The following is a 20,823-nucleotide window of genomic DNA, read 5'->3' as shown; positions in this document are numbered from 1 at the left end:
TCCCATAGCGAAATTAGAATTATATATGAATACCTTCAGCTGCTAACGGGCGTTGATATGTATCAACGGGGACATGTTAAAATGTGTGCCCCGACCGGGACTCGAACCCGGGATCTCCTGCTTACATGGCAGACGCTCTATCCATCTTTTTTTTTCATTTTGTTCGCTCTAGACCGTTGCATCTACTCGGGGCGAACGTCGTAAGACATCCATTTAAGTTCGTCGTTTGATATGCTAACTCAGTTTTTTATTACAGAGGGCACATTACCCTCTGACCGAACACGCTGGGCTACCGTGCCGGCTGTCCATCTGAGCCACCGAAGGCACAGAGCAGTGTGCGATCTCGTGCACGCCTCCCGCGAGACCCACATTCTCAAAAAAATTGTTCAAATGGCTCTGAGCACGATGGGACTTAACATCTGTGGTCATCAGTCCCCTAGATCTTACAACTACTTAAACCTAACTAACCTAAGGACATGACACAGATCCATGCCCGAGGCAGGATTCGAACCTGCGACCGTTGCAGTCGCGCGGTTCCAGACTGAGCGCCGAGAACCGCTAGACCACCGCGGCCGGCCCCACATTCTCACCTTGTATGTCCACACACTACATTCGTAGTGTCCCTACCCAACACACTCATTACTCGTGGGAGACATTCTTACCTAGTCCCGTAAGAGTTCGGATAAAATGTGTACATCCGCACAGAAGAAGAAGGTCATGGCTGGTATTGCCAGAACTATATACTTATACGGATATGGTGTCTGTTCTTTTGGATTGTAATCACTGTAATATCCTCTGGAATGGAAATATAAGGAACCTTGTGAGGAGGCAGCTGTAAATTATTCAACGTTCCAGAATAAAGACAAGTGACGTGATTTATCTCAAAATCGGCAAGAGCTAGAAATTTCCGTCTTTCTCTCGCACAAAGTTTTTACGAGTAGCTAACTGGAAGAAAACGTTTCTATGAATAAATGCTTCAAATGGCTCTGAGCACTATAGGACTTAACTTCTGAAGTCATCAGTCCCCTAGAACTTAGAACTACTTAAACCTAACTAACCTAAGGACATCATACATATCCATGCCCGAGGCAGGATTCGAACCTGCGACCTTGGTGGTCGCGCGGTTCCAGACTGTAGCGTCTAGAACCGCTCGACCACACTGGCCGGCTTCTATGAATAATGGTAGGTTAAAACTGCACAATTAGTCTACGACTATGTTCTTACAGACGAAACAAAAAATTAGCAAGGAAACTATGAAGACATAAATTCACCATAGTACTCGTATTATTTAAAAAACCAGTCCGGAAATCGCCTCAAGAGACTTTTGAAAACTACGAGAACTAATATCGGGATATAACGCGGGAAAAAAAGCAATGAATACTGTTTTCGCCACTGTAGATTTAGAGAGTTTCAACGATACCCTCACGTGAACGTGCATTGGATACCGCAGCAGTGCTGAAGAGAGAGTACTCCTGGCGCCACGGCGAATGGAATTGTTCAGTGTACGGAAGTAAGAAGGAACAGCAAGATGGGCGATATAAGCGCCAAATTCTGACTGTCCGGATCTTAGGAGACTACATTTACGTGTCATCGTATCAAGAGTATACCAAGAGTATCTACATTTGAGGACAAATGGTACCTCGAGAGTCAACTATGACCTGTAGCTACGTACTGATTACAGAGGACGGTATGTGGATGGATGGCCTACAGTGAATCAGTTTACTCGTCAGTTTAGTGTTCGCTAAAAACCTACAAGCAGCCATCCCATCGCAAATCACCACCTCGCTATCGAGTGCAGAAGACTAACTCCTTGTGAGTAGCTCATAGGTCATAAAAATCGCTATGGACGTAGGAACACCGCAATTGGAAGCTCGGAGCATGGAAAAAGGCGTCTAAATATATGAGACGTGCTACACATCCGTATAGGCCAATGCCGTTGTATATCGTAAACTGAACTGATGGAAATGGGATATTTTGCTGCATGAAGCCCACATCCGATAGATATCAAATGTTGTGACGATGTTCATCGCGTAACGGGCGTTAAATGACTGAACTTTAATTCCATGCCGAACTGTTGTCTATCACCAGCAGCATCATGACGACTGACCTCCACTTGCACGAAGATACTCTTGTATTCCTTGGGTCAAACAGCCTCAGAACGTGATACTGAAGAATTGAGGAATTTCTTGGCACGCCTGGAACACGTGCTGTGTCAGTACATGCAGCTTGCTAGCTGGTATGAAACTATACGTCTCCTCATCATATCACAGATATGCTCTATCGGTGACAAGTCAGGGGAACAGCCAGGCCAGTCAAGGATCCGTACAATCCTTAACGCTTTGGTGGTGTAAAGACCAACGTGGGATATACCTTTGATCATGAAGGCTATGACCTCAGGGTTCATCATTCCTGACAAAATTTTGGCGGGCATTGAGTCACTCTTGAACAGTCACCAATCCATTCCTGCTGTCATAACCAACAGCTTTTCACAACACGATTGCAGTAGCTGAAAAGGTATGGGTCTCGATAATCGCTGCTTCCTGTGATCTTTCACTAGTTCGTCTAGGGTCAAAAAATGGCTCTGAGCACCATGGGACTTTACATCTGAAGTCATCAGTCCCCTAGAACTTAGAACTACTTAAACCTAACTAACCTAAGGACATCACACACACCCATGCCCGAGGCAGGATTCGAACCTGCGACCGTAGCAGTCACGTGGTTCCGGACTGAATCGCTTAGAACCGCTCGGCCAACGCTGCCAGCCGTCTAGGTTCACGTTGCCATCGACCCAGTCGTTACAAAGAGAAGCGAGGCTCATTGATGAACATCATTGAAGGCCACTCAGTGTCTCAGCTGACTCTTGCTTTACATCATACAAATCTCTGATTTCTCTGGTATGGCGTCAACGGTGAACGATGCATGACAACTCTAGACCTCAACGCAGCTTCCAGTAATCCATTCCCGGCGGTTCTTGGCGACACTCTGCCTACAACATCTTCCTGGATTTCAGTTTTGTCATCTGTCTATTCATCGGCGCCAGTCGAAAACTAGTGCTATCTTGTCACGGTGCTGTCTTTCTGAAAGGACCAGTGTCTACTCTTCTCGTGACCTCGTTGCCTCCAGTCATCTCTTCACAACTTGCTCACCAGTCGTTGCTCTACAGCCAACAGTTTTCCGCACAATCTGTCGATGTGATGCTCCCATGTCCCTCATGTCAATTATTCGAAATTTTTCAGCTGAAAGATGGCGATAAGCTACATGAGCACTTATTCTGGTCATGCTGTGTTGTTATCTGCACCTGAAAAGTTCCACTGATATTAGACACATCCAATGGGCATCATGAATTCACAACAGTCTTCGTCTGAATGAATGTCTTTCTTCGGTATTAAAAGAAAGCTCGCATAAGTATGAAGTTTTAATATGATACTCCGCATGCATGGATATACTAGATTATAAGTTTGGTGGCGTTCGGTCAAGGTAACACGTTCCATTTCCGTCAGGGTCATCCGCAGGCTGACAAACTATGAATGGGGAGCTCAACCATCAGTACTGAGAACATCAGCACTTGCTCTGTGTGTTTCTGCAGCAGACTATGCAGCGCCAGTATGGGAAGCATCTGCACATGCTAAACAGGTTGATGTAAGTGTAAATGAGACAATGCGAATTGTTACAGGCTGTCTCAGACCCACAGCAACGGGTAATTTGTACCTACTTGCTGGAATTGCCCCATCCAAGATCAGAAGGAAGGTAGCAGCAGACGCTGAGAGAACAAAGAAAGAAACAGATTCTCGACGCGCACTGAATGGGCACGTCACTCAGGCTCGGAGGCTTAAGTCTAGAAATAGCTTCACTGCAAGAACCAAGATCCTTGACGGTTCACAGGAAGATAATAGAGTCCGTAAATAGGAGAATGAACAAATCGCACTGCAGATAATACCACAAGAGCAAATGGCACGTGGAACAAACTTCCTTATACAGTGTGGAGAACACTAAATAGGCTGAGGGCTGGTGTACCCAGATGCAAAACTAATCTGTGCAAGTGGGGACTGCTGACTAACGATGACGACGTTCTTTGCGGATGCGGAGAGGTACAAGACGAGGCACATCTGCTCATGTGCCGACTACTGCCGGAGCCCTGCAGTTTTAGTGATCTGCTACAAGCCAACGACAAAGTCGTAGCGGTGGCTAACTACTGGAAAAATAAAATTTGATCTGGATACGGAAAAGTAAAGTAAAGTAAAGGGTATATGAGGTGTTAAACTATTCTGGCCATTATATCTCCGTTCAGGAAAACTGTGGAAGGTTTATAACTTGGGGATGTTTACATTTGATTAAATGTTCCTTTTCATATGTGTACTATTGATCGATCATGTCCATTACATCGTTGTGATTTCCCTAAATCGCTCCAGGAAAATGCTGGGATGGTTCCTCTGAAAGGGCACGGCCGACTTCCTTCCCTGCCCTTCCCTAATCCGATGAGACCGATGACCTCGCTGTTTGGTCTCTTCCCCCAAAAAGCCAACCAACGATCACATCGTTCATGTACAGCAACCTGCAGGAGGCCTATATATTCATCATACGAATGCAGCACACCATTGCTCCAGAAATGCCTTAGAATAGTTTGAAGAACGCACTACTGACGGTGAGGCTGGTTGCGTGCCTTTCCGTATCACACGATCCGAACCCTACGTAAAACGTCTGGGGTTCCATCAAGCGAGTTTTTCGCGCCGTGAACCCAGCGGTCATGTATCAGAAAGACTTGCTGGCGGATTTGGTGTTCCATTGAGCCCATGCCATGTCCGTTCAGAATCGTTATCACCACAAAGAGGACGTACCACATGTTACTCCGCTGCAATCGACACGCCATTCAATCATTTAATTGGTTTCAGTAATGAATCCTATTTATGACGATGATAGAAACCGATACGCCAATGTGAAGTATGGAGAATTTAGTTAGAATTACGTCAATTTGGTTTTGTGGCCTAAAGGAGGGAGTCGCAGGTAACGTATCATATCTTGATTATGAAAAAAGCGAGCAAGTATATGGATCTCAGTCGATCATTTCCACGCTTCGTTGACCCCATGTTCCAAAACTTCCACATAAAATGATGAAAGGATTCAAGAATCAGATTTAACAATATTTACAGGTTACTCACAGATACCTCATAGTTAGAATCCGAAACCGTTCGCATGTTGCTCAAACATTAACACCGGTGACTGTAAAAATTTGGCTCAAACCAAATTAAAGTGACATGCATTTAAAAAAGAGCTAAATCATAAAATCAATTTGACTAACACCATTAATAATATCGTCCTGTGCTTACACATACCTCGTAAAATTTAGGGCGTCTGTTGAGCTACAATGAAACTGACGAACCAAATGCATAACAAGAAAACCGAGTAAATGGTGAGAAGAAAAAGAGCTTGTGCGGAAATGTCTAAATATTCAATCTAAACATATAAACTGATTGAAGATGTCAGTATAATCTGATTAGCCAACATAAGAAAATCTATCCCATAACAGGTATGGATTCAAGTAGCATCAGTATGGGCCTAGACAGAGAACTAATATGCAAAGAAATTAGGAACGTGCTAACTCCAATTACGAAATATAACAACAAAAGAAGACAAGTTCTGGATAACTTGTAAGAAAAACAACGAACAACAAGTGTAGGTTTGACAAACACAGTCAAAGACGACATTGCGGTATTTATCAAGATCAGAACTACGTAGACCAAACGTAAAGACCCACTGCCGATCAGCGGAATCACCAAATAAAAACAAACAACAATAAACACATTTGGCACAGCAGTGTAAAACTTTCTGAAAGTCCATACATATCCAGGATAAAATTATGTCACACTCATTTGTTGAGGAAAACAGGTATGCTGCAACCCCTTCACAAGGTACAAAGTAGAAATTGTCCTTACCTATGTTCAAATTCCACGTGAAAACATTTTGATTAGTTATACTCCAATTTGATATTACGGATTAAAACTACTTTCAGTTTAATGAAGTATTTCATCTACTGCAAGAGGGATTGATTGATGATGAAAGTAAGCGACATCATCTATAAAGAAACTATCTGGCCAGTACCATTTGCGATATACTTTGTGTGCTAGATTGATTAGAAAAACGCATATACCAGCTACATAGAGATACAAAAACCGTACGTAAAAACATTAATTTCACAACATTAACATAACAAGCAGGACAAATAACCTTCTGTTTTTTAACCATCACAGTGCTATCGATTATCAAACTTAAAATACCTACACAAAAGCACATCAAACATTAATCCACAATCTGAGAAATAAATTCCATTCGACAAACTTTCCACACGTTAAATACAGTGTCACTAAAATAGCTTGATGAACAGCGTGATTCTTAAGGGTATTAAAACAAAACGAGCTGAACAGATAATGTTAAAAACAACAGAAAACTGAAGACACGACACGACACATCCACACACACACACACACACACACACACACACACACACACACACACATACACGTAACCATAAACACAAGCACACACACAAACACACACAGATACAGAGGCGCATACACAAGCAGTTTAAGAACATGTAATGGTTGTGACGCTCTATATTTAGGGAGAACAAGAGCCGTTCGCAGAATATCATCAGCAAGAAAACGAGCAACCGATCTTAAAATAAACTGAAATCAAAAGATCACATTACAAAGCAAAAATAACCTCCGCTAACTTTGAAAATAACATAACAAATTTAAAAAGTATAGATACAACATATACTCGTATGTGTTGCATTGTAAAATGTCTTAGTAACTATATTTATGGTAATAAAACAGATGACTGATAGACGTCGGCTACCACTACAGTGTCAAGGCACCATCGAATGTATAAGTCTACATCTCCCATAGTCTAATGAAGAGGTTCGTAACCTGTGCCCCACCAATTTAAGGAGTCTTTCACTAACCTGATCAAAACATACACACTGACAATATGGGACACTCATATATACATACATACGCATTCAAAAGGTCATCGAAGCAAAAGACGTACTATAATAAAGAGAACAGAAAAACAGATAAGTGCATCCCGCATTATACACAACTGGGATCGTGAAACCGGCATTCTCAAGCCACTATACGTAATTATTAGTATATTTAAGTGTGTTAACAATATTTAATTGATATGTAGTGCCACGAAGTATGTCTCGAAAAACTGACAACGGTTACTAGGGAAACGTACCTGAACGGTGAAAGGCAATGACAGTTGTAGGCACTAAGAAGCTGAAATGTACTACAAGAATGGATTTTAAGCACTTTTATTTAAATTTTATGTGAACTCATAATTATTACATTGATTTTGATCCAATTCAGACACACTGCTGCTGTAAAAGTGGTCATGACGAACATTTTATTGGAAACCTATTCCTGTCACGTAATTGTGACGCGATTACTTCCATGTCGGCTCCTTGTTAATTCTGTGACTGTACGAGCAAATGATGTGGTAAATACTATACATATTTAAATTATCCGTGAGTCGCCATAATCATAATAAGATTAATCTAAATTTTAGCAACGCCTGTCGAGCACATATGCACAATTAAAGGAAGTTGATCAAATTTGGCACACTTCACTATGCAAAATAGTTGTAATATGTAAGACAATATCATTTTAAGTGTTTATATGTATCTTAACTCCAGCGGCTCAAGCATGGATGGATATGCTCTGGTATTTGAATTAAGGAAGAAATTAGACTATGTTTCGCCTTCTTGTGCAACACACAATTCCATTTTGACTCTTACGCGGAAGCGACTCAGTTATTTTGTGGTGCCATCAGAGGTTACTTGTTTTATTAGCTGTTATAATAATTTCTTTTGGTCACAAAAATTGTATTCATTGAATTGTGACGGCTTCACATGCCTTTCTTTCATGCTATTATCTTCGAGCGTATTTTTGTCATGAGGAGGAGGAGATTAGTGTTTAACGTCCCGTCGACAACGAGGTCATTAGAGACGGAGCACAGGCTCGGGTTAGGGAAGGAAATCGGCCGTGCCCTTTCAAAGGAACCATCCCGGCATTTGCCTGAAGCGATTTAGGGAAATCACGGAAAACCTAAATCAGGATGGCCGGAGGCGGGATTGAACCGTCGTCCTCCCGAATGCGAGTCCAGTGTGCTAACCACTGCGCCACCTCGCTCGGTTTTTGTCATGAGAAAACCGAAATACTAACTGTACTAAATTATAGTTTTTAGCGACGTAATTTATATGCATTCAGTCCCCTCTGCATAAATTTTGAAAAAAAAAACACTGTTGCCGTTCGTACTGTAAAAATTTTCTGCAGTCTGTTTTTCGAGCAATTGAAGGCCAACACAGATTAAAATATGATCAATTACGTAATGTGTTGTAGTTCTAATTATGACTAGTAACGCCTTTAGGAACCACATAGCAGGTGTTAGAGGAATAATTGCATTGGCGGATGTGATCATCAGTAAAATAGATCGTGGAGTGAGTTTTCGATAGTCTTCGAGGAACTTTCAGATAGTGAGGCAGTAGATTTACGTAATTTTCGATCGGTATCTGTTTCAACGTCTCATTTTGCTATCGCAGAATCCTTCCACTTTTCCTCTACACGGCAGATTAACTAGTGATATGAGCGTAACTGGAAAAAAAGAAACCACATATTTGCTATAATTGTTCGCGCGGAAATATAAGACAGTGATGTAGCTGAGGAATTGTGCAATACAAGTTGCGGTTTACGTTGACGTGAACGGTAAAGTGTGTGTGGTGTCAGGTTTTGTCTGACACGAATGTACTGGCAGAGAGAGGTCGTTGCACACGGGAGGGAGAAAGTGGCGCATCTGCTTGGCGTGACCTCCCGCTAGCACGCTTCCTTGTCCAGCCACTGCGGTATTTCGCTCGTCTTCGGTCAGCTACAGACTTATTCACTAACTCCCTAAAATGCACTAAAGCTAGCTTTTTGTACAAGTTACACTCCACACATATCGCTACCTTTACACTTCGCACTAGACATTTAAGTTCACTGTGTGCTGCAAGGCTAAATGTAACGAAAGCAATTTTCATGCGCTGTGTTATCAGCGCTATTTAAAGTGAAGTTCTCCGAGTGTCGTAAGAAGCACGTAACGTGGTAAAACTGGCATGACCGTTACAGTCGCGCTTATAATTGCCGTAGGATCTAATTAAGTGGAAATAAAAGTTGTCGTTTCCATTAGCTAAGTAAAGACCACACGAAATATTTTAGAGTGCTAGTTCTCTCCTGGAAACGATAGCCCTTTTGCTATTTCGCTTCTTGCGTGTACAGTTCGATGCAGTGTCTCCAGTGTTTTGGAATGTTTGTGAGGGCATTCAGGTTCTGAGGAAAATTATATTTTAGATCTTTTATTCAGAGTAATACCTCTTGCATCTCCTCAGAGCTGTACTCACTGCTCTTTTTAACTTGTATTATAAAATTCGAGAAAATTGTATGCCCAGCTACTAGTTACACCCGTCTTTTTAAGTTAATACGTTGCTTTTAAACAATTATTTTCTATAACACAAGCGCCGAGAGTACGTTGAACGCCCTCCACACTTGTTCTCCCACAACTGAGCCTTTGTCGCTTGTCGCATCTTGTGGTTCAAAATCCACTCATCCACTCGAATTATTCTCTTGGACGAACCATATGAATTTTGGGTGTGATCTCTAGCAAAAAACTATTAAGATTGTTTCTCAATTTTTTGTTATAATCTCTCGTCTCTAGTGGCTCGTAACGGAATAATAGAATTTTGCTATCGTTGAATATACAAGTCTACAAAGCATCCATCGAAAGTATCCTAGTACAACTATTCGATGTCGTGCCTACGTTTCTTGGTATTATGTGGTTACAATTTGCAAGCAGAATTTATGCACAGCTTGATGTGCATTTAAGGTGACGATGGATACGTCGTGGTGGTTCTGTATCGACAAGACGTTGGCCGCTAAACGTAATGGTTGAATAAATTCTTCACCTAGAGTCACGAAAAGAGCATTGTTTGCAGTATTCCAGCTGGTCATCACCTGTATCTGTGTGCTAAGACTAGCTAAAGCTCTGATTGGAGATCATCGGATAGACACGAACTGTCGCAGAATATTCTTTATACTGGATGTCATTTTGAAAAACTGCTTTGAATCACGGCGCTTTCTGTACATAAACCCGCCAGTTATTGACTATCATAACTGTTCGGATGATTAGAGATGTGGTAAACACTACGAAATGGATTCGCATGTTGTCTATCTGGATTGACGTGAGGTGTTGCAACACCTGAAAATTTTTCACTGACTGGGAATCGAAATCGGGCTTTCTGTGTACCGCGAGCGGTCGCCTTAACAACATCGGCTATCCGAGCACACCTCCAGAACCTATCCAAAGTTCCATATGTCGGAGAATCCTCGCACGTTTCGTGATTTCTGCAACAGAGAGAGAGAAATATTTTATCGTTATTCATTGTATCCACGTCTCGACGGGCTAAAATGACGATAGAACATTTGTCTTTCTCTGTACAGGAATTATGAACTGTATGAGTGTGAGGGTTGTGTACTCCGTGGCATTTGGCGGTCTGGATGGGTGTTTGTGGCTAATGTGTACGAGTACCTCCTCGTAGTTCCACTTGCGACGACAATAATTGTTTACGTATACTGGGTGTTTATAAAAAAATAAATAAGTGGTTGAGGTGGCTCCTCACGATAAGCATGAAATCCGTGTTCGAGTCTCAGTCTGACACAAATTTTCATGTGTTGAAAACAACTCATGTCAGTCAAAAATGGTTCAAATGGCTCTGAGCACTATGGGACAACTTCTGAGGTCATCAGTCCCCTAGAACTTAGAACTACTTAAACCTAACTAACCTAAGGACATCACACGCATCCATGCCCAAGGCAGGATTCGAACCTGCAACCGTAGCGCTCGCGCGGTTCCAGACTGTAGCCCCTAGAATCGCTCGGCTACTCTAGCCGGCCATGTCAGTCCACGTTCGAAAAATGCTAATCCATTTCGCCACTCAAATGTTCCATATTTTTGTCACCTTTTCCCGCAGATACGACATTAAAGTCATTATTTATGTGAAGAACAGATACCATGTATTCATATAATTAACTCACCTAGATGAGCAAAGGACCCACCTTCTTCAGTGCGGAAGCACAAGCACGCCAGACCTCGTACGGGAGTAGAGAGCATGGAGGAAATGGACAGGGACTGCGGATAAGTGCCGCTCGTGTGGGAATGTGGACCGGCCGTGGGGCGTATCAAGAGAGTCCGCGCGCTAGTGATAGCACTGTGTCCCCGTGGCGCACCTGCCTCATACGAGCAGTGTTCGAATCTCGGTCCGGTACTCGTTTTCACTCGTTGCCGCTAATTCCTCGTAATGTCCTGAAGCAGTTAACATCAATAATCCCTTCCCTTTCCTTTCTTTTCTCCCCACTTCCACATTCAATTTACATATACTTACTTACTTAGTAGTTCGCTGAATTATTTTTAATATCAAAATCCATCTGTCACTGTCCAATAGATGGCAGCAATCTGAGTAACGATATGGTGGACCATAAGTTGCACATTTTAGAATCAGTTGTAATATATCTGAGAGCAATTTATGACAACCATCACTCAACTTTATATCCACTCTACATTTGACTGTAATATTATTCTGAGCACAGTTCTAGCAACAAAACCTGTAAGTAGGCTGTTTATGTTTTCTTATTGGCAACGTTACGTAGCGCTCTGTATGAAAATCACTGGCTGTGCTGTGTGTAGTCTGTGGCTAGTTTGCATTGTTGTCTGCCATTGTAGCGTTGGGCAGTTGGCTGTTAACAGCGCATAGCGTTGCGCAGTTGGAGGTGGTGGATGTGGGGAGAGAAATGGCGCAGTTTTGAAATTTGTAAGACTGGATGTCATGAACTGCTATGTGTATTATGATTTTTCAACACTATTAAGGTAAATACATTGTTTGTTCTCTATTAAAATCTTTCATTTGCTAACTATGCCTATCAGTAGTTAGTGCCTTCAGTTTGAATCTTTTATTTAGCTGGCAGTAGTGGCGCTCGCTGTATTGCAGTAGTCCGAGTAACGAAGATTTTTGTGAGGTAAGTGATTTGTGAAAGGTATAGGTTAATGTTACTCAGGGCCACTATTTTGTAGGGATTATTGAAAGTCAGATTGCGTTGCGCTAAAAATATTGTATGTCAGTTTAAGGACAGTCATGTATAATTGTTCAAAGGGGACGTTTCATAAACCTTACTGTCTTTCAAAGCTGTCAGTAGCTGCCCAACTGATAGGAGTGTATATCGCGTCAATTGTTTTGTTTTCACGAGATTTGTACTTTTTTGGCGTAAGATGAATTCTGTCATAGATCACATCTAAACTGAGAATTAGAAATGATTCTAGATCCTCATCTTGCATCCATATACGTTTGCTCATCTTCTTCGTCGTTCTGGATCTGATATTTCATACTGACGCTGCTCGTTAGTATTAGTACTAGACTGACATGCGTCTTCTCCCATGGTTCGCAGTATTTTAATATTAAAGTAAGTCTAAGAAATTCGTCATAGTAAACACAATGGTGAAATACAGTGCCAAACAGAAGACATCCAATATGTTCAAAACACATTAAATCAGAGGTGGACAGTGGACATTTTAGAGAAGTTTTAGTATGCTTCCACACCCATAATTTTAAAATCGTGGCAACGTACATGTTCGTTTCGAACAAATTATTAACCTATTATGTTCTTCAGTGTGAGCGCTTATAGAAAGTGCTAACTGATATGCTTTCCTAAAATAATTTCTACCTTCTACTATGCAGAGGAGCTAAATAATGATAATTCTCATCAACATCGTAACATCGGTAGTGAGGTCGAACAAAGTTTGTTTTTCGGGTCTAGTATTAGTGAAATGACAGCACATCTTTGCTGTGATGTCATACCGCTGTGATGTCATACCGCTGTGATGGATAAACCGCTGTGCAGCGCAGGGACAGATCCAAGACTGGCGAACACAGTAAATGTTTTAAATACCACGAAGTGAGCCACTCTTCCTGCTTTTCTAGATTAAAGTTTATTATCTCCTTCATTTCCGCTTCCAGAAACACAAGAAGTTTCTATGGTGAAAGTAAGATTTATCTGAGTATATTTTGACACAGAGTATATGACTAATCATTACTGATTCGAAGAGAACCTGGTTTTCTAAACGGACAAATGCTACCCTGTTGTATGACAACTTTAGCACTTTTACTTTTTGGGAAATATATTTTTATCATTGGGTCAATATCGTACATAAATGATGGAGGAATAATGTTGCATCATGTTCTGTAGGATAAAATAAGGCAGTATAAAGGCAGTTAAAGTTAGGTATCGGTAATTTACTCAATATTTAAATGGATGAACTTGTTATTATAATATAATTCTATAGAACAAATAACTGTAGCGCCTAGAACCGCTCGGCATTACGACCGGCTACTCATATGAGTCCAACACAAACAGGGGAAGTAAACTGAGGTGACAGAAGTCATCGTATAGCGATATGCACATATATGGATGGCCATAATATTGAAAACACAAGGTGTAAAAATGCACTGCATCATTGGAGTTTTCATTGCTACTTACATTATTAGTGTGAGAAGGATTCCGATTTGATATTGGCAGCAAGACAGGAATTAACAGACTTCGAACGCGGAGTGGTAGTTGGAGCTAGATTCATGGGGCACACCATTTCGGAAATCGTTAGGGAATTCAGTATTCCGATATCCGTAGTGTCAATAGTGTGCCTAGAATTCCAAACTTCAGGCATTATCTCTCACCGCGGCCTTCACTTAACGACCGACAGCAACGGCGTTTGCGTAGCGTTGTCAGTGCTAACGGGCAAGCAACGCTGGGTGAAATAACCGCAGTAATCAAAGTGGGACTTACGACGAACGTTTCTGTTAGGACATAGCGACGAAATTTGGCGTTAATGGGGCTACGACAGCAGACGATCAACACGAGTGCCATTGATAACAACACGACATCGCCTGTAGTGCCTCTCTTGGGCTCGTGACCATATCGGTTGGGCCTTAACGGACTGGAAAATCGTAGCCTGGTCAGATGAGTCTCGACCTCAGTCGGTTGGTACTGATGGTGGGGTTCGAGTGGCATTGAACCAAGTTGTCAACAAGGCAATGTCAAATCTGGCTGTGGCTCTATAATGGTGTGGGCAGTGTTTACGTGGAATGGACAGAGGCGGCTGGTCCAACTGAACCGATCATTGGCTGGAAGTGGTTATGTTCAGCTACTTTGAGACAATCTGCAGCCATTTATGGACTTCATGTTCCCAAAAAAACCGTGGAGTTTTTATGGGTGACTATGCGACATGTCAGCGGGCCACAATTGTTTGAGATCGGTTTGAAGAACATTCTGGACAATTCGAGCAATTGGTTTTGTCACCCAGATCGCCCGACATGAATCCCATCAAACATTTACGGTACATAATCGAGAGGCCAGTTCGTGCACCAATACTGCACCGACAACACTTTCGGAATTATGGACGGCTACAGGGGCAGCGTGGCTCAATATCTCTGCAGGGGACTTCCAACTACTTGTTGAGTCCATGTCATGTCGAGTTGCTACAGTGCACGAGGCAGGAGGTCCGGAAAGATATTAGGAGGTATCCCACGAGTTTTCAACCTCATGTTCATTTGTGAGATTAGAAAGAAAAAAGTTAGCTAATTCCAAAACAGAATTATATCCTCTCCTAATTTGTTTTGAGTCATTTATGCTCATTTTCATATCCGAAAAATTAAGGTCATTACATCCACCTTCACTTCTCCTGGCCATTTCCAAAACCTCACAGTTTTATCTATGCACATCACGCTAACTTTCTTGGTTCCATCTTCTGTGACAAATTGCAAAGACTTTCAAGATTCTGCCTAAGGATTTGTGAGAGAGCAGAAGCTATACCTGTAGTATGAAGAACAATTGGCCTGGGTACAGTTATTTCCTTTCAGGTGTTCTTTCCTTTATTCATTGGCTTTTTGAGTAGGGTTCGCATTAGCGTCACAGTTCTGCTGCGCACACTCAATATCCTTACAGAATCATTAACACTGAAGTCGCATCCCTCACTGTAGGACCTGATACACCGGTAATCTCTTCTCAGCCTTACGACCTGCCTCTTCTACTCGTGTAATGGTGAGTCAAACATTTGTATTTCCAGGTCTGCAGCGGTGATTCATTTCCAGGCTCCACATTCACAATTTTCATTTTTCTTTATACTGCCTCTGCTCTCTTACAAATTACCGTTTCAAGAAACGCTTCACTGACACATTCGGCTTTCATAGACCTTTCAGCTCCCGACAGCGTTTACGGAAAGTCATTTGCATCAAAAGAATAAATCCCGAACTATCTAAAACCTAAAAGCATGTTTTCTTCTTTGCCTTGGAGAGAATCTGAACTAGCTTATTAAGCAATTGTGGAAACACATCCTTAGACAAAATCTTGTAAATCTTAGCAGTTTTTTGGCATTCATACAGGATTTCCCTTGATGCTGTCCTTGGGGGGAGGATAAATACCACGTCCAGTGGTTGAGACAAGTGCGTGGTTTCAGCAAGTTGCAATCCCGGGTACTCTTTTACATCAACACCATACAGCAAATCTAGGGTACAGAGAAGCGGATGTCAATGGGCGGACGCGTAAAAGGCGGCGGAACACGAAACGGCTATCCAATAGGTGCCTCGCAATGATGCTGGTAGTCACTGGAGCATGCAGCCGTGTGAACGCCCAAGCGTAGGCTACAGAACGTGTAAAAGGCTGATCGGCTGCACCTTGTCAGCTACTCGGTCGCAGGTTCGAATCCTGCCGCGGGCATGGATGTGTGTGATGTCCTTAGGTTAGTTAGGTTTAAGTAGTTCTAAGTTCTAGGGGACTGATGACCTCAGAAGTTAAGTCCCATAGTGCTCAGAGCGTTTTGAACCATTTTTCTGGAGGGCACGAGTCCGTCGACATCCAGGTAAACAGCTCCTTGACACCTGTACTACAGAACTCAGACACTCTGGCGGCGGTTGGGTTATGCTCCGGGGAACATTTACGAGGGGACCCATGCGTGTAGTGGAGCTCGTGCACGGCACCATGACGGCCAAGGAGTATAGTACACTGGTTGAAGACCAGGGAAACTCCTTCATGACGATCATGCTTCCCGACGGCAGTGGCATTTTTCAACAAAATAATGCGCCATGTCAAAAGGCCAGTAGTGTGATGGAGTGGTTCGAGGTACACAGTGGCGAGTTCCAAGTGATGTGCTGGCCCCACAGCTCGCTTGATTTGAACATCTGGGGTGTGACTGAACGTGGCGTTAGAGCTCAGCGCCCACCTCCCCGGAATTTACGGGAATTCGATGACTTGTGTGTGCAGATATGGAGACAACTCCCTCCTGCAACCTAGCAGTGTCTCAGTGCTTCCATGCGACGACGCCGGCTGTTAGGTAGGTAGTCATAATGTTCTTTCTGGTCAGTGTAAGTATTTTTTTCGCTTGTGATTCTTGGAGAAATTTAACATTCAAGAACGCAACATACGATATACTGCATAAAATCAGAAAAAATCACGTACACTCCTGGAAATGGAAAAAAGAACACATTGACACCGGTGTGTCAGACCCACCATACTTGCTCCGGACACTGCGAGAGGGCTGTACAAGCAATGATCACACGCACGGCACAGCGGACACACCAGGAACCGCGGTGTTGGCCGTCGAATGGCGCTAGCTGCGCAGCATTTGTGCACCGCCGCCGTCAGTGTCAGCCAGTTTGCCGTGGCATACGGAGCTCCATCGCAGTCTTTAACACTGGTAGCACGCCGCGACAGCGTGGACGTGAACCGTATGTGCAGTTGACGGACTTTGAGCGAGGGCGTATAGTGGGCATGCGGTAGGCCTGGTGGACGTACCGCCGAATTGCTCAACACGTGGGGCGTGAGGTCTCCACAGTACATCGATGTTGTCGCCAGTGGTCGGCAGAAGGTGCACGTGCCCGTCGACCTGGGACCGGACCGCAGCGACGCACGGATGCACGCCAAGACCGTAGGATCCTACGCAGTGCCGTAGGGGACCGCACCGCCACTTCCCAGCAAATTAGGGACACTGTTGCTCCTGGGGTATCGGCGAGGACCATTCGCAACCGTCTCCATGAAGCTGGGCTACGGTCCCGCACACCGTTAGGCTGTCTTCCGCTCACGCCCCAACATCGTGCAGCCCGCCTCCAGTGGTGTCGCGACAGGCGTGAATGGAGGGACGAATGGAGACGTGTCGTCTTCAGCGATGAGAGTCGCTTCTGCCTTGGTGCCAATGATGGTCGTATGCGTGTTTGGCGCCGTGCAGGTGAGCGCCACAATCAGGACTGCATACGACCGAGGCACACAGGGCCAACACCCGACATCATGGTGTGGGGAGCGATCACCTACACTGGCCGTACACCACTGGTGATCGTCGAGGGGACACTGAATAGTGCACGGTACATCCGAACCGTTATCGAACCCATCGTTCTACCACTCCTAGACCGGCAAGGGAACTTGCTGTTCCAACAGGACAATGCACGTCCGCCTGTATCCCGTGCCACCCAACGTGCTCTAGAAGGTGTAAGTCAACTACCCTGGCCAGCAAGATCTCCGGATCTGTCCCCCATTGAGCATGTTTGGGACTGGATGAAGCGTCGTCTCACGCGGTCTGCACGTCCAGCACGATCGCTGATCCAACTGAGGCGCCAGGTGGAAATGGCATGGCAAGCCGTTCCACAGGACTACATCCAGCATCTCTACGATCGTCTCCATGGGAGAATAGCAGCCTGCATTGCTGCGAAAGGTGGATATACACTGTACTAGTGCCGACATTGCGCATGCTCTGTTGCCTGTGTCTATGTGCCTGTGGTTCTGTCAGTGTGATCATGTGATGTATCTGACCCCAGGAATGTGTCAATAAAGTTTCCCCTTCCTGGGACAATGAATTCACGGTGTTCTTATTTCAATTTCCAGGAGTGTAGATAGCCTTTACGACGCAATTTGTTGCATGTACAAGGTGTTTCACTGTTATAAGTACAAACTGAAGGAGCGCGTAGGGACAAAGAAAGAACCAAATGATCCTAATAAATATGGGACGAGAAACCAATGGTTCCCCAGATAAGACCTATACACAAGCACAGTTATGCCCATATTATAACAGTTAATATCGAACGCTACGTTTATTTCGAAACACCGCAAGTCATGCGTACACTGCAAAGTGATAAATTGCCCTCCTTTGATTTTATCATCATTCCGGAATCCTAAGTACTGGTAAACAGCATTTCAGTAACAAACACAGTGGTAGTGGCCTGCATGCCCCCAACTTGGACCAGTTGAAGTGTTTTGTGTGGAGATATTTAAAAGCTCTGGTTTATTTACGCCCTGTTGATGATGTCGATGAACGCTGGGAATACAATATGGGTGGTTGTAAATGGATTACCTACACGCCTGGGATTTTTGAAACTGTACACACATCGTGGAGGAGGCGTGCTGATGCCTACCTTCACATGAAACATGGCCGTGTGCAACAATAGTTGTAACGTCTTTCTCCTGAAGTAGATGACTGCAGTTTGGATCCCCGGGGACTCTGTTATAAGGTGTTCATGTACTCTGTTGTAATACGTCGTATCGGGGAAAACCGATACTTATTAGCATTATTTGCTTGTTTCATTGTCCCTTATTCGGCTGTCTTTTTAACCCATAACAGTAAAACAGCCATTTTAGGTGGAAAGACCCGTTGTTATTTGATTGCACGATTCCCGAACAATCACCGGAAACAATCTCATATTTAAATATCTGGAAGTTTGCATGAGGAACTGTTTAGAATGGAATAATGACACGATGTGAATCGTAGAAATGGTAGATGTTAGTCCAATATAAAAGTAATCCATCAGGATTACAGAACGTTGGTTTTATCGATTTCTGTTGTTCATGAAGTCTGTAGATCTTGCAAGATTGGGCTGATAGATGAAATAAAGAAAACCCAAAGAAGTTCATCGCGTTTCATCACGGGTTCGTTTTGCAAGCGCGAAACGTAATAGAGATGTTCATCCATCTCCAGCAGAGGACACTGAGAGTGAGGCGTTGTGTATCACGGCGTGGGCTACCATTAAAACTCCTAGAGGGTATTCTCTAAGGAAAGTTCACTAACATGTTGCTTCCTCGTACATACACCTCGCTAGAAGACCATGAAGACAAAATCTGAAGAATTCGGGCTTACATGGAGCCTTAACTAGAGTCTTTCTTCACGCGCACCTTCGGCACTGAAAGGAAGGAAGGGTTCAAAAATGGTTCAAATGGCTCTGAGCACTATGTGACTTAACTGCTGAGGTCATCAGTCGCCTAGAACTTAGAACTAATTAAACCTAACTAACCTAAGGACATCACACACATCCATGCCCGAGGCAGGATTCGAACCTGCGACCGTAGCGGTCACGCGGTTCCAGACTGAAGCGCCTTTAACCGCACGGCCACACCGGCCGGCGTTACAAAAAGGTACGGCCAGACTTTCAGGAAACATTCCTCACACACAAATAAAGAAAAGATGTTATGTGGACATGTGTCCGGAAAGCTTAATTTCCATGTTAGAGCTCATTTTAGTTTTTTTCACCTACGCTCAATGGAGCACGTTATCATGTTTTCATACGGGATACTCTATCTGTGCTGTTAGAACATGCGCCTTTACAAGTACGACACAACATGTGGTTCATGCACGATGGAGCTCCTGCACATTTCAGACGAAGTATTCGTACACTTCTCAACAACAGATTCGGTGACCGGTGGATTGGTAGAGGCGGACCAATTCCATGGCCTCCACGCTCTCCTGACCTCAACCCTCTTGACATTCATTTATGGGGGCATTTGAAAGCTCTTGTCTACGCAACCCCGGTACCAAATGTAGACTCTTCGTGCTCGTATTGTGGACGGCTGTGATACAATACGCCATTCTCCAGGGCTGCATCAGCGCATCAGGGATTCCATGCGACGGAGGGTGGATGCATGTATCCTCGCTAACGGAGGACATTTTGAACATTTCCTGTAACAAAGTGTTTGACGTCACGCTGGTACGTTCTGTTGCGGTGTCTTTCCATTCCATGATTAATGTCACTTGAAGAGAAGTAATAAAATGAGCTCTAACATGGAAAGTAAGCGTTTCCGGACACATGTCCACATAACATATTTTCTTTCTTTGTGTGTGAGGAATGTTTCCTGAAAGTTTGGCCGTATCTTTTTGTAACACCCTGTAGAGTTTTAATGGTGATACAAAGTCCCAGACTTTATCGCATGTGACAAGGATGTGGAAGCTCCCTGGCCTCGCTGTGAACCCAATAAGTTGTTAGACATACATGTTTTCAAAGCTGTGGATTTGATAGGTGGTGTCACACGACGAAATGGTGTGCGTTTAATATCCTGTATGCGAAGCATATAAACGGAGCATTTCGCGCCAGACATCTCCGAATGAGTTACATAGAATGTGGCGGTCTCTGTCTCGTTGAGTAACCGGTCCGTGTATCGAGAACAGCACACAGGCGGATTTAAAGTGGCGGCCCAGCGAAGCGGCACCTGTGGACAAATACAGGTGACTGCAATGAAGGCGACGGGCGACGGCGGCGGCGGCGGGTCGCTTGTTTGTAATGTGATGGTTCGCCGAGCCTGACGTCAGCAGCCGCAAATGGGCGGTGTGGGCCGGGCCGCGCCGCGCTGGACACATATCCTATCCTATACACCAGTCACGGCTATTTACAACTGACGGAGGCCGCCCAGGGTTGGAACCACGCTGTCTCGTCGCAGCCAAATC

Source organism: Schistocerca americana, chromosome X (genome assembly GCF_021461395.2).
Source record: "Schistocerca americana isolate TAMUIC-IGC-003095 chromosome X, iqSchAmer2.1, whole genome shotgun sequence".
NCBI classification, from domain to species: domain Eukaryota; kingdom Metazoa; phylum Arthropoda; class Insecta; order Orthoptera; family Acrididae; genus Schistocerca; species Schistocerca americana.
The sequence above is the reverse complement of the archived record's forward strand: the minus strand, read 5'-3'. Positions refer to the sequence as shown.